The sequence below is a fragment of the Tenrec ecaudatus genome, chromosome 11, assembly GCF_050624435.1.
Source record: "Tenrec ecaudatus isolate mTenEca1 chromosome 11, mTenEca1.hap1, whole genome shotgun sequence".
In the NCBI taxonomy this organism is placed as follows: Eukaryota; Metazoa; Chordata; class Mammalia; order Afrosoricida; family Tenrecidae; genus Tenrec; species Tenrec ecaudatus.
Genome location: NC_134540.1, coordinates 60,641,615 through 60,655,675, shown reverse-complemented (window position 1 = coordinate 60,655,675; position 14,061 = coordinate 60,641,615).

The following is a 14,061-nucleotide window of genomic DNA, read 5'->3' as shown; positions in this document are numbered from 1 at the left end:
GTGTTTATGGAGCACACTTTTCTATAGTATTATAAGACAGTTTAGAAGCTTCTGTATATTCTTTATTTCATCCAAAAATTACCTTCTGCTTTCCACAGAGACCTGGTTCTTGTTATTATCCTTCAAGACCTGGTCCTTACATGTGCTCATTACTACTGAGATGCCATTGATATGATTGCTTCTCAGCTGATAAAGCCAGGAAATATATGTGTGTATACTAACTTTTAAATGCATCTCTATTTATCAACATTAGAATATCTCCTTTTCTTCAGTTGTAGAATGATGTTTTTGTCTCAGGAACCCTGGATTTTGTCTCATCAACACAAGCACGTCCTTGACGTGGTTCTCAAGCTTCCTAGTCCCACGACCCATTAATACAGTTCCTCATGTTGTGGTGACCCCCCACCCCCAACCATAAAATTATTTTCATTGCAACTTCATCACTGTAATTTTGCTACTGTAATGAATGAGGTGACCCTGTAAAAGGAGTCACAACCCACAGGTTGACAACCGCTGGCTTAAACCCTTTGTGTTTGTGGGGGAAGGGCCAAGGACCAAACAGGGTGGTTAAGCTGCATGTCTCTTCTGGAAATTACAGTTAGTCTAAACCCAAAGTGCTCAGATCTTCCATGCCCTGGTCTGCATGTCCAGTATTACCACTTTGCACCAAGAGCCAGGAAACAACTATGCCATCTCATGATAGTCTCTTGGTCCTGCTGCCCACGTTTCTTGTCATCTTGTAGCATATTTTGTGCTACAATTCTCCATTTCCTAGGTCTAGGAGGACCTAACCACAAGACCCATGGGTCCAAAGATAGACTTTGTTCCTGCCTCTTTTTAATAGCAGTATTGAGGTCAGTTTAAAGTCTCAAAAACCAAACTCACCACCATCAAGTTCATTCTAATTCATGGTGAACCCATAAAACTAAGTCTAAGTGCCGCCGTGGGTGGTTTCTGAGGCTGTTATCTGCGCAGAAGCACAGACAGCTGCCTCTCTGTCCTATGGAGCAGCTTGTGGGTTGAAATTGCTGTGACCCTGCTGTCCAAAGTGTGGTCCTCTAGGCCCCAGAGTCCCCAGAGTAATGAAAGCCTTGACCTATTCCTTCATTAGGATTCTGTACACTGTGATTGCTTGGTTCCGTCCCACAAGATCGCCATGAATCTCATTGGCTTTATTCGAATGCTGTCTAAGTCTCATGCAGGGCTACGAACACTTTATCTGCATAGGCCTATTTAAAAATAGCTGGATAAAGCAGAAGGGCAGTAAAGTCGAGGAGGGGCCTTGACAAAGTGAACTGACACCGTGGCTAAAATAATGCACTCAAACGCAAGAATAAGTGTGGGAATGGCTCAGGGCCCGGCGGTGTTTGTTCTGCTGCACGTGGCATTACGTGATTCAGAACCAACTTGATGGAACTTAGCAATAACATTGTTCAATCGGTAGGGAGCCTTGGTGGAACAGTGATTATAATTGTTCTTCTCCCCACAGACTTAGCCATTCAAACTGCTTGCCCCGCTCTGGGGCAGAAGTGCAAGGTTTCCTGCTCCGTAGAAGTGTTAGAGGAAGTCTTGGAAACCCACAGTCGCAGTTCTTTCCTGTCCAAAGGGTCTTTGTGAGTCAGAATGGATTCGATGGCAGTGGGTTCAGTTGTGGTTTTGGTTCCCTAAATATTTTGTAAAAATTGTTAGGAAGGCCTTGTGAAAATATCCATGACATTGCACCATGGAATCAGAGAGAGGGGGATAAGGTGAAAAGTCTTATTAATGCTAGTTGCTGATCACAGGCAGAGTATTTTTTTATGAAAAGGATCCTGAATTTTTATAGTGTTGTAAACCAGCTTCTTTCCCATGCATACGATTTTTCATTCAATTAACAGAAGCACAATCACATTCTACTATGTGATCGTCCAGTCAGTTCTGTTGGTTCCCTCCTTTTAACTGCATTATTCTAGACTGTAGACAAGTCCCATTGACTTTATTTGCCCAAGATGAGATGTCTGATCATGAGATTATGTTACCTAGCAGGATTACAAAATCTGTAGTTTGTTCCTTTGAACTAGTTTTAGATTGTATCTTCTAAATTATAGCTTCATTCTTGGTCATTCACAATTAGAGATAGCTGCTTCTGCTCTGCATTACTTGTTTCCTTGCTTACTGTTATTCCCCCCCCCTCCCAACTCATCCAAGAAATCAGAAGAAAGATTGACCTACAGAAATAAATTTCTTGTTAAGAGACCTCATTTGGTGGAGCAGAAGGAATTCCCATCGCAATTTAAGCAGAATCAGAACATACTGATCCCAGTATTTACCCTCCCAGGAAATGCATCTGTGCTGGAATGATCGCTTTATAAATGTTTTCTGAATACCCTGCATTTTCCTTCTTTCAGATCCAATTGGGATTCTAAAAACTTTCTGGTGTTTCATATGTTTGCATATTTTATATCTGCCTCAGCAATTGCAAGGACACATTTTAAGCTCCATTATTCACATCTGCAGAAATATGTGACTTTTATTAATGCCCAATAAGCATCTTGTACACTGTGATCATTGGTTTCATTCAGGCTTCTGAAGTTTCCTTGTACTTCTGACAAAGAACACAGATTTTGGGGAGTATAATGTATTTGAAAAGTAGAAGGATATTTTGACAAATTCTAGGTCTCACAACAAGATAAGACTAGTTGTTCTTATTAACATATTTAGCAATAAATACTAGCTCAAGCCAAAACAGAAAACACAAACCACTAGCAACCCCTGGAATAAATCAGTGTCTTCATGAATATTTCAAAAATATATTTTATATATTAAGAAACCTGGCTATAACCAACAATTAATAATTAATATTTCCTGCATATTGAATTGTATGGGATAAGTAATCTTCCACCTGAAGAACAAATAAAGCCTGATTCTGGAATTAGCTTGCATCCAGTAAAACTCAACAATTCCAATATTCCAGATCTTTGACTTTTTGTATCATGGTTAATATATTTACCTTTAAATATGCACATGGCATAGACTTTAATTTGTATCTTAGTGATTAAAACAAGAAAGGCAATATTTTGGAAGATAAAATATAGCAAGTGTATACCTGCATAGAAGCAAGAGCTTCAAGTATGAGCTGTTATATATTTATTATTTAGACAAATATTTATTGAGTGTCTTGCTTATTATATGCAAATTACTACAGAGATTAGGCATTAGAGCAGTAAATAACCAAAGTGCTCCCTGTGAAATAACTTACACTCAAGTTGGAGGTAACATATGATAAAACACAAGTATTTGTTTGTTGTGATTATTACAGTGGAAATAACTTTATATACCATATATACTCGAGTGTAAGCCAACATGAAAATCAGTTGAGGCACCTAATTTTACCACAAAAACTGCCTAAAAATGTGCTGAAAATCAGAGCTTATACATGAATATATACGGTAGTTGTTTTGTTCTTGGTTTGTAACGCCAGTAGAGCTATGGGCTTCATCAAAATCTTGCAAGTAATTCGCTGATTTACTATACTGTGCAAACTCAAACTTTAGAGCCCCCAAGATTTTTGAGCCCTTTACAGCTAGGAGGAGGATAGATTTACTATGAAAATAGATGTTTGAACATTGACTCAATAGAATTGAGACACAATTAGCTAAGGGATTGGTCAAGTTTGTGTTCTGCTATGGGATATCACTACAATCACCAATAGTCTAGAATTAAGCACATATTTAGCACTTTGGATCCATGTGCTAAAAAACCTCTTACATTCAAAGGAGAGAGAACAGTAACATGAAAACATGTAAGAGGAAAAGCTGGTGGGCTGGTCTGCCCACATAGATATCAAGTTACCATCGTCAACAGTGAGAAAGAGCTCCATGCCTCCTGTGACGAGCTGCCAGGTAGGACATTTGCCTGTGGCGGAAGACCTGTAAGACTTGTCCATGTGGAGTAAGCCTGAAAGGATCCCTTCCAACTCACCTTACCCCAACCCATCTCTGCGCAGCACAGTAGGGGTTACAGAGGCCCGCATGCTGCTCAGGGTGAGTAACATGGTGGCCACGGAAAGGATGGGAAACACAGGGGCCTGGGTAGCATCCTGGGAGCCAGCATCCAAAGGATAAGCGAGCCCAGCAGCAGGGCCTGGGGAGAACTGTTAGGATCTTCACACAGGCAAGGCAAAACCAAGCAAAGGCAAAAAGTGAACAGAGATCACAACCAGAACTTCCGGAGTTGTGCAGGCTCCTCTCATCCCCAAGCAGGCACTTAAGGGTAGCTAGAAGCAGCAGTGACATGAAGACACTGTCTCACCTGAACCACAGCGCACCAGCCTGGTGACACAAGGACGGGCATATGAATAGCAGGGGTGAGTTGTAGAAACACACGCAATGTGCCCTGGAGCTGTTGATCGCTACTCCAGGCCAGACTATCACAGCGCTCATAGCATAAGCGAGGTCAGCGGACGCATGTGCTCATCCCGAGTGACCTTGGGGCTCGCGGAAGTGTGAGGCACTGTCTGTCTTCCTGTGCAGGGCAGACAGAGCACGCAGCTAAAACGGGCCTTGAAAAAGCTCACGGAAATGTGTACTATGAAAAAGCTATGCGTGCATTTCAAACATATTCCAAAAAACACAATTCATATTAACTTGCTATAACATCTCTGCTCAGTGTCTAGTTTAAGGTCTAAGAAGGATAAACATGAGTTTGAAAGGAGCCTTTGTTATGAAAACATGAATTTTACTAAAAGTAAAAACAGACATCAACTTTATGAAGTTTGGATGGCATAAAAGGTGAAATGATATTTTATGAAATTTTATAGGCACCAGTAACATACAAATTAAGTTCACAAGTAGATAACTCAATTTCGGAAGGGACATGACAATGATGACTGTAGCAACATTCCATCCACAACAATTTATGAGAAAAAATCATCTTACTCATACCCTAATTGAGCAGGACTGGTGATCACTGGTAGAAACCACAGCCATCGCCAAAGACATCTCAATTGGTTTAGCACGCACAATTCTCACGGAAAACTTGGCGTTGAGCAAACTTTCTGCACAATGGAGACCCAAACTGCTGTGCGCAGATCAGTGACAAACAGGAACCGAGATTCTGGTAAAAATCATAAACAAGTGGAATCAAGATCGTGAAGATTTCTTTAAAGAAACACAACCACGGGAAAACATGGCTTCACCAGCACAATCCTCCAGGCCGAACACAATCATAGAAATGACTGGCAATAGGTCAAAACGGTCCAGTCGAAGTAAATGCAAAGGTTTTCTGGGGGATTCTAGAGGCATTTTGCTTGTTGATTTTCTGAAGGGACAAAGAAGATAATACGAAACACTGACAAGAATGTTTTTTTAAAAAGTTAACCAAAGCTTTAAAAAAGGAGAAAGACCAAACAAGCAAACCAGCGAGGAAAGCTTCACCATCGTTGTCTCCACTGTGGCAATACTCCTGCTCATTCGTCTTAACAACAAAGTTAATTTTGCAAAAAAATTCCACGGGAAAGATTAAATATTCACCCTACATTCCTGATTTGGCACCTTTGAAATTCTTTTCTTATCTTTCAGTCTTAATCGTTAAAGGGCACCCATTTTTTCTTCTTTAACCATGTGAAAAGACTTCAGTTACATGGGTAAATTCTTAGAAGCCTCGGGTTTTTAATACTAGAATAAAGGCCTGATATAGTTCCTTACATTTTTAGAACTTTATAGAGCTTATGCTGTGTCCTCAAGGGTACAGTCCTAATCCTGTGGGCCCCGGGCATACTCCCTCAAGGGTTTGGTTATGTCTCAAAAGTTTTCATAGCTTTTCCCTGTATGCTCCCCCAGAGCCACAGATGAATTTGCAGCAAAAGCAAATATCTCTATCTGCTGCAGTCTCCCTCCCACACCTGCCCACCCAAGCCCCTCCTCACTGACTGATCCTATTGCAGAAGTGTGTACATAACAGTTCTTGTTTCCGTTGTCTTTAACAGTTGCAGACCACCCTGTGTTTTCTCTCTCCCACATTTAAAAAAATCTGTCTCCAACACTTTTCAAACTTCTCTCTTACCATAAATAGCATTCTCTTTCATCCCAGTTTGCAGTTATCTACCCGTTAGACCATTATTTCCCCGTCTTCACTTTCTTTCTCACACCTGGCAACCATCAAAGCTTGTTTCCTTTAGTGTTCAAATCTTGTCTCGGTGTTTTTCACTTGTAATATTGCGCAATGTTTGTCTTTTCATGAGCCACTAATTTCACGCTGCCCAATATTCTCATAGGCCATTCATGTAATTAGGTGTGCCGTGCAGTTACTATTTTATTAACACTTTATTAGGGACTCATACAACTCTTATCACAATCCATACATATACATACATCAATTGTATAAAGTACATCTGTACATTCTTTGCCCTCATCATTTTCAAACATTTGCTCTCCACTTAAGCCCTTGGCATCAAGTCCTCTTTTGTCCCCTCCCTCCCTGCTCCCCCCTCCCTCATGAGCCCTTGATAATTTCTAGATTGTTATTTTGTCATATAGAGTGTGCAGTATCACTTTGTATGTATGCAGCAACCTTAATGGATCCATGTTACACTGTTGGGGACTTAGATGGTTTCTATCTTATTTTGTTTTTCAAGTATTTATTTGATTTTTCTAAACAGTGTATTGGCATATATTTCACATATAATATAATACAACAGTTCAATTACATTAATAAGAGCAGTCCAACCATCTCCACATTCAAGTTTAGAACATTTGTTTCCCTCTGTTATCCATCTTCTTCAGCTCCTCACCTCCCTCTAACCTTCCCGCCCCCCCCCCAAGGAAACTTCCATTCAGTCACTGTCTTTGTAGCTCTTCCTATTCTAGATTTCATATACAGAAAAGCATAGAAGACAAAAGACAGACAAACAAACAAAAATTTAAAAACACTGCACTTTGCATGCCAGCAAGACTATTCACACCCTGATCTGTGGGCAGAGAGAGTCACTAGAGGCTCCATCTGCTTGCGGGCCCTGTGAATGGATTTGTGTTCACACTCTTTTCCATAGCCTTCCACAAACTGGTGTTCATAATTTAATCTCTGATCCCAAAGGATCCTTTGTGTTTAGATTTTATCATTAGAATCCTTGGAACTAATAGGCTGCTGTGCTTCTGTCTGGGCTCAGTTGGCACCTCACTCAGAGGGCAGCTTGTTCAGAGACATGGCTTTAAGACTTCAGGCACTATTCTCTCTAATAGCTGAGCACCATATAATTCCTTTTTCCCGCTTGGCTTAAGCACCCATACCTTCAGTGATCTCCCCAAAAGGGTGACCATTAAGCATGGCCAGGTGAAAAGAACCAATTGTTCTCAGATTGGGTCTAGAATTAATCGTGAGCCAAAACTCCATTCATACATCTATGGTGTATCTCTGTCTCTGCTTCAGGTTAGAGACAACATAATCATCTTAGGTTAGAGAGTATTATAGCTCATTCTCCTAGTGCATCAAACCATATTTTTGATAATGCCATTAATTTACTCCATGGTGTGGAATTTAAAACACTGTTGAGAAAGAACATTATCGAATTGTAGGCTGGCTATGAACCTCAACACATGAATTGTTGACTTGTACAAAAGAAACTCTTAAGTGACTGGACATTGCATACATGATGGAAGTTAGTAATAAAGCAACACTTCCAATAACATCCATTTACAACAGCAGAACCAAATTAATACAGGTCAGAAAGCAGAACCAAATTAATTCAGGTCATAAAGCAGAATCAAATTAATACAGGTCATAAGCAAGAAGAGCATTAAAATAATAAATATGTGACAGATTCAGGCTACTATTCATTCGGCACCCTCAAGGCAAGAGTTCTACATGAAAGTCCAATGATCATTGCCAGTTCTACAACCTGAGAATACCTGTCATCTGGTTCTGAAACACTGGGGCGTTTCAGGCTTGAGACCAAGGGCCACCATAAATTGAGATAACTCCAAGTTCACTCAGTGGGCTTTTCAAATCAAGTCGTTATGGTGTGGCCTACGGAGAGCACTGTATGCCTTGAAACAACTGAGTCTGAGGTCCCATTTGTATATAGTACAAGGTCTGGTTAATCAAGAGTTAGATAGCAAGTACACATATACTCGTGTATAAGTTGAGTTTTTCAGCACAAAAATGTGCTGAAAAACTGGGGTTCGGCTTATACACGGGTCAGTGGTACCCCAGTGGGGTGTAACATCTTGCTTGGCTCCCTCCCCCTGAGGTAAAAGGAAGAGCTCCCTTTATCTCATGGGTGATTGCCATTTCTCCACTGTCCATTCAAAGCCCTGCTGGCACTGCAGGGGTTTGAATGTTTGTTTACTCACAACTAACCAATCAGAGCCGTCCTATGATGTGGATGGCTCCAATTCGCAGTGATTCACTTACTCAGGTAGCTGAACTTGTAAGGATGTGTCTATGGCTGCACTCTGTCTCTCCCATCTGGTCTCTGTGTTAATTCACATCCTGCATCCCCTTGCCCACACGGACTCCCCACCCCCCAACCCCCGACCGCACCCCTCCACCTGGCTAACATGTCATGGGGGGATGGGGTGGTTCTTTTCAAAGTCTTGTTTTTTTATCCTATTAGAAATGGATACTCTTGAACCAAAACAAAAACACCATTCATGTAAGGCTGGTTTCAAAATGAAGGTGTGTCAAGGGCAGAAGAGAGCAATAACAGCATTGCAAGTAGGGAATGTTGTGTTGACGAAAAGCAAGTGAGGGAGTGGCAGAATATGTAGGCTGACTTGGAACAGATTCCAAAAGCTAAAAAAGCTCTTCATGGTTTAACGTCTTTTTATGGGGCTCCAGAGAGTGAATTGCATAAAAGGGTTATGGAGTGTCGTCAAAATGGTTACTGTGTAACACGCTTGGGAATCCGCATACATGCTGTACAAATGGCTAAGGATGACAAATATAAAGCACAAGGCATTGAAAATTTGCTGTGCCAGCAGGATGGTGTACCCACTTCATGAATAGGTTTGACCTACTATGTTTGAGATAGAGAACAAAGATTTCCCAGGAATTGCCACAAGACCTTGAAGAAAAAATTATGTAATTCTAGTCATTTATTATAAAACAAAGAAGGATTTATAATTATGACCTGGCAGATATTGGGAATAAGGATGAAACTGCCATGAATTTTGATCTTCCAAGCAACAGAATTGTGGCAAGTTTAGGGGAAAAAAAACAAAACATTTTTCTCAAAACCACAGGAAATGGAAAAAAAAAAACCACTTTACAGTTGTTCTATCATGTTTGGCTAATGGAACTTAACTGCGTCCTATCATTATTTTAAAAAGAAAGACTTTGCCTTAAAAGATCAATTTCCCACCAAGAATTACTGAGTGTGCACATGTTAAAAGCTGGATAGATGAAGACGGAACAAATAAATGGCTGGACGAAATTTGGAACCGACGACCAGGAGTAGCTTTAAAGAAAAAGCCATCGTTACTTGTGTGGGATATGTTTGGAGCCCACCTATCAGATGACATAAAAAAAATTGGCAAAATCTACTAAAGTTACTTTAGCCATTATTCCAGGTGGGTTTACATCTCTACTGCAGCCTCTAGATGTATCTTTGAATAAGCCTTTTAAAGACCGGGTGCGAAGGATGTGGCATGAATGGATGCCACCTGGTCAAGCCTGACTAACAAAAGGAGAAAATCTCATGAAGCGTGGCATAGAGTTAATAGCAAAGTGGGTTCGAGATGCATGGGAAGACATTCCACAAGACATGGAGTGACATGCCTTCCAGAAATGTAGTATTAGTAATGTTATGGATGGCAGTGAAGACTGCGCTTTGTATGAAAATGACAGCAGTGATGATGATGTCAATCTCAGTGAGGACAGCATCTATAATGACCTCACACCAGCTGAAGCTCTGCATTGGGATACGAATGATGATGAGGAATCCAGTTTTGAAGGATTTTAACTCTACATTTTAGCGTGGTTGCTGAGTGAGCTCAGGGAATAGTCCTCTTAAGATATCATTGTTGATCCCTTACTGTTTTTGTTGAACCTATTTTCCGCTTACTGTGCTGGTTTACTAATGTTAAATGACTTGTCCTTTTATTTTTTAATTTAAAATAAATATTTAAATACATTACACCACTGATGTCTCAAATTTTAGTAATTTTATTTTCATTTGTTTTGATTATTGAAACACCAATGGCTTCTGCATTTTCCAACCTAGGCTTATACTCGAGTCAATCAGTTTTTCTGGTTTCCCAGGTAATAGTTAGGTACCTCGGCTTATACTCGGGTCAGCTTATATTCAAGTATATACGGTAGGTCTAAAGCTCCCAAATAGGAACACAGTATATGACATCCTTTGAGTTTTATATAAGTATTGTTAGTTATTTTTTCTTGATGGGAGGTTGCTCCTCCCTGTTTACTCACCAATAGAAATTTTATACACCTTCTAAAATGCCACCCAGTCATGACTTGAATTTGTAATAAGGTTTTCTTATCACTCTTATAGGAATGTCTGTTGATTTGGGGTAATCTCATCACTTAACAGCCCACACCTTCTCCCCACATCCTAAAAAATTGACCCCAGATGCGGTGAAGTCTCTTTGGTGTGAGTGATTTTGAAGGTGTGCTAATAGAGATCATGCTCAATGGATCATGGCACAAGGCAGTGTCTCTACATTATTGCTTGGGAGGCTGAATTAGAAGAGCGGGTGACCAGGGAGTGGAAAACTGCATTTTGTCTTGGTTTATGTTCTCATGGTAGTGGATTCATACAATACAATCCTTTTGTGATTGACTAATTTCACTTAGCTTAACTGTTTCCAGCTTCTTCCATGTCATGATGTGATTCATGTTTTCAGTGTCAATTTTTTATAGATTCATAATATTCCATTGTGGGTTTATATAGCAGAGTGCATATGTTAGAGTTTCTGTACCCATTCATCTACTGATGAGAATTTGGGTTGTTTCCAATTTTTTGCTACTGTCAATTATGCTGATATAACCATGGGGGCATATATCTCTGTGTATTCTTTCTCTTGATTCTTTACAGTGTAAGTCCAACAGAGGTATTGCTGGAACCTATGTGATTTATTTTCTGAGTTATTCCACGTAGTGCCATATTGCTTTGCACAACGATTGTGCCCATTTGCAGTCCCACCAGTAGTGTTCCAGAGTTCCAATAACTCCCCATTGTCTCCAGCATGTGTTGCCCTTTGTTTTTGTGAATTTTTATTGTGAGTTCAAGGTTGTATCTCATTGTTGTTTGATTTGCACCTCCAGGGTGAATATTGATTGTGAACATTTATTTGGTTTTGTTTTGTTTTGTTTGCCATGTGAGTGTCTTCTCTGGTGAATCCTCTGTTCATAGTTTTGGCCCAACTTTTAATTGGATTATTCATTTTGTTCTTGTGATGTTGCAGAAGTCTGTATTTTTTAGTGTTTAGTCCCTTTTCTGTTGTGTCCTTGTTAAAGATTTTTTTCCCCATTCTGGGGGTTCTCACTTCACTCTGTTGATGTATATAAATGTCTTATTTTTCATAGGTTCCAGTGATCTATTCTGTCTTTCTCTGTGAGAGATTCATTTATTATGCGTGATAGTCTATGTCTGTCCTACACAGCTGCCCCTAAATGGGTCCTGGTTTTCTCATTGGTGAGCCTTATAGCTGTGGGTTTACGTTTAGGTGTCAATCCCTCTTAGGTTGGGGGTGGTTGTGCACACAGGGAGGGCTGGGTCTTGCTTTATCTTCTGGAGAGGGAGACCCAGTTTAATCAGCAACAGTCGGTGAGGAGGGTATCCTTTTCCCATTTCATATTTTTTTATGTTTTAATAAATTGTGAATAATGCTGCAATGAATATGAGGTCCTTTTTCATAGGTCCTTTACCTCTAGGACACCTCCTCTTATCTCTAAGGAGAGGGATTTAGAATGATATGGTAATTCTATTTTCATCTTTAAAGGAAGTACTACATTCCTATACACAGTGGCTGGGACACGGTACCATCTCGCTGGCAGTCTGCATAGCTTTGAGGCTCTCCACGCACTCGCCAGCATTGCTTGTTTTCTGAGTTTTTTTTTTAACACTTTGCTCTTCATTCAGGGGCGAGGATTCTATCTGAATTTTGCTTTGATTTCTGCCTCTTAAAGGGCTATTGATCCTGAGCATTTACCCATGTTTGCTAGCTGCCTGAATGTCATCTTTGCAGGAGTAGTTACTAATACCTTCCCATGGTGTCTCTGGAATCCAGGGATGTCAGCCTCCATTGTAAAGAGACAGCTACTTTGTTCTGGAACTCATCGACATCAAACAGAAACCATGGCAAGGATGGGGATTGCTCCCCAATTTAAACAACTGATCAAAGCTAAAAACAAACCTTCTGTGAAGTTATTCTGACTCATTAAAACCATACCAGGCAGCTTTAGAACTTCGGCATATGGTTCTGAAAACTATAATCTTTATAGGAACAAACTACCTCTTTTTTTCAATACAATAGTTGGGCTTCCCAACATCAACCTTTTAACGGCTGATTACTTCCACCAGTGTGCTAACAAGTTTCCTGAAAAAGTTGCTATCTATTTAAATCATTGACCATTGGAACCATGAACTAAACAATCAAAGCTCTGCCCTTGGTTAGCTAACTATGCTCTACTTACCTGGTTTCTCAGAGATGCCCAAAATACTAAATTCCTCTTGGAGACAGCAGTAACCTGCTAAGGCACATCTTCATTGTGGTTTTTTAATATTTTTGTCAAACTTTCCCTAATTTCCATTTAGAGTTTTGAAATAATTCTACAAATAAACCATCTTACCCATATTTACATTATGGTCTGTTCTTGAGGGATGTGTATGCTAAGTATGACTACATGAGAAAAAAGAAACTATTAGAAATCCTGAGGCAAAAAGAAATTTCTTCATAGAGATATGAAGAAATTATCGTAATGAGTACTAAATAAATAAAGGACTTTGGAAGAAGAGAGAAGAATTTTTCCCTTCTAATACAATGTGGAACAATTGCATTCAAATTGCTTAAGATACTAATTTGCTGCATTTGCTTTATCTTCCCCTTGGCTGTAACTATTGTTAGAACCTTTTCCTTATTTTATTTTATTTTTGTACTTAGGAGAGAACTGTATGTAGAAGATTCAATTAGTGATTTCATTATAGATATGGCCTCAACGAAGAAGCATCTCTCGTCCTGACATTGGTAATCAGAGACACAAATGCAATTACCCAGTTCTTACATACCCGTAATTTCCCATTTGCTACAGTGGAAAGAAGGAAACATAGCCTGGAGATTCAAAGCACTGCTTCTAATCCTGAGATACTCACTATCAATGAAATGAACTTAGACTCCAACTTATATCAGTGCATTGAAATTTGGATGTTAAGGATAAAACACAATACTATGATCAAAGTCACTGTATGCTGCATATATTTGTGCTTTCATTTATTCAACATTCACATACTGATTATTTCCATAAATCAATCAGATTTTGATGTTAAGGGGGAAAAAAGTAAGACTGTATCAAAAATGCATTTCTTATCTTTTAATCCATTTTCTCTAACCTCATCATTTCCATACCATGGGAATATCTATAAGCCTTTCAAAAATATCCTTTTTAATAATAAACTTTAGTTTTATATTAGTCAGGTATACAAAAATGTGCAAAATGATAAGAGAGCAGCCATAAAACTCCTCTCATCCCTGCAATCTTTCCTATTATTAACTTTTTGCATTCATGCTGTGTGTTAATTATAATTAATTAACAAAGTGATACAGGTACAGCATTATGCACAGAGCTGCACAGTTCAAGCTTCATTTGTGTTGTGTAGGTTTATGGATTTTGAAACATACATAATGATGGGTGTTCACCATTAAATTTCATTGGAAAAATATTAATTCCCTAAAACTGTTCTGCAAATTGCATTGTAAAAGACAAACTTTTCATTCAGAATGTTTATTCTAATCATATATTATTATCTTTCTTTAGCATATATATGACTATTTTAAAATATATTAACTCAATCATCAGTTTCAAACTATTTGCTGTACATAATGGTAAAATAAAAAGCTTGTGAGCATC